This window comes from Malania oleifera, chromosome 1 (assembly GCF_029873635.1).
Source record: "Malania oleifera isolate guangnan ecotype guangnan chromosome 1, ASM2987363v1, whole genome shotgun sequence".
Lineage (NCBI taxonomy): Eukaryota > Viridiplantae > Streptophyta > Magnoliopsida > Santalales > Ximeniaceae > Malania > Malania oleifera.
The window spans coordinates 31,028,728-31,030,598 of record NC_080417.1 but is presented as its reverse complement, the minus strand read 5'-3'; the positions used below and the strand labels follow the sequence as shown (position 1 = coordinate 31,030,598).

The following is a 1,871-nucleotide window of genomic DNA, read 5'->3' as shown; positions in this document are numbered from 1 at the left end:
ATTGCACCATCTTACACTGCTTTACCTAATGATGAACTTAATTTCATGATGCAACACGAGAGGAAGTCATTGATATCTCAATTCTATAGGACGGAATCCGAGTGTCCTTATCGGCACTTGACGGAGTTTGAGTTGACTTGCAATATATTTTTCCTTATCAGCACTTGACAGAATTTGAGTTGACTTGCAATATTTTTTTTTCTCGTGCTAGAACTGATGAATTTACTAGACTTTGTTTATTTCTTACCTCTTTGAAAGATAGGATGAAAATGTGGTTTAATTCTTTGAGACCCCACTCTATCTCTAATTGGGCTAATATGGAGCGTGAATTTGTGCACAAGTTTTGTCCTTCATAGAGGACTCAATTTTTGCAGGAATAGATCATTTAGTTTATGCAGAAGGGTGATGAGACTTTTCAAGTTTGTTAGGAGAGGTTCAAGGATCTGTTAAGCACTTGTCCACATCACGAGTTTGAATCATGGAGGTTAGTCAATTATTTCTATACAACTCTTACTCCTGATTGCAAATAATTTGTCTAAACTATGTGTAATGGAGAACTCTTTAGTAAGGAACTGGATCAGACATTATCATTCTTTGATTACTTAACTGAAAGTATTCGACAATGGAATACACGATACGATCAGGCACCCATGATAGTACAACCTATCAGCGCAATCAGTGGTGGAGGTACATATGAGCCAACATATTATCTAGACACCTTTCATCATCAATATTAGCCACAACAAATCTCCTAGAGCTATGCACCTTCAGGATTTCAATCTAATGCAGCACTACTCCACCGGAGAAGTCTCTTGAGGATGCCTTTCAGCATTTCATGCAGATTCAAGTCACAACTCATAATCAGTACACTTAGACCATAAATGAATTGTGGGAAACCATTAATGAGATGAGCACGCAATTGAATATCTTAGAAAAAATGAAATTTTTGGTAGAACCTTAGCCTAATCCTTAAGAATACCAGCACTAACAACAAAAAATACATAATGTTTCTCTTGAGATAGCGGAGACCGTTATTACTTCAAGAAGTGGAAAATAAGTTCCCCAACCTGAGATACTCACTAATAGACCAATAGTTGTCTTGACACCTGAAGTTACAACTGAGATAGATGAGGTCAAAGAAAAATCAGAGGAAGCAAGCCCAAAATTGAAGAAGTCAGTTAATGTGGATACTGAGACTAGTAAGAAGTACCAACTTGTGGTACCTTACCCTCAGAGATTGACAGTCATGACACCATCATTCCCTACTAGATTAAATGTCAAAGAGTGCAATGCTGAAGCAAATCCCTGCAATGGTAAGGTGATGGATACACCCGACAAAGAGGGTGAGTAGATTGGTGAGAGTTTAATTTTCAAAGAACAAGGTAAACATTTTAATGTTGATTCTGAAGAACCAAAGGCAACTACTTTGACAACTCTGCCTTAAAGACCGGTTCTTAAAGAAGTGAATTTCCTCGAAAATATATTGAATAAAGATCCTTTCTTGTTAAAACAAGGAGGGCAGTCTACACATGTTTTATTTGGTACCTTAGAACGTATTGATTTATTTGAAGCTAACTTTTGTGCAAGTAACAAGACTAATTCATCATGGCGACTCAAATTTGGAGTCTCACCAGTTCAATTTATAGACCTGCATCCACCAGATGAAATTCCTCCAAAGCCTCCGCCAGACAGACTGTGATGTTTTTCTTTCTCTTTTTTTCATTTTGTTTTACCTTAATTTATTTTTAGTTTATTTTTAGGTACATGTTTCTGTAGTTTCAATTTTTATTTTCCATTACTTCACCTAAGTACGCTCTACTTCTGCTATGCACATCTTTTCTATTTCCCCTATGCTTTCACATTGAGGACAA

At 36.6% G+C, this 1,871-nt stretch overlaps 1 non-coding gene across 1 annotated transcript; it reads right to left on the bottom strand.

Annotated features, from left to right (window-relative positions):
* Nucleotides 1–364: 364 nt before the first annotated feature.
* Nucleotides 365–472, bottom strand: LOC131147408 (small nucleolar RNA R71). The gene has a single exon (XR_009134790.1). It is a non-coding gene; the product is annotated as a small nucleolar RNA R71 (small nucleolar RNA).
* Between the last annotated feature and the right edge of the window lie 1,399 nt (nt 473–1,871).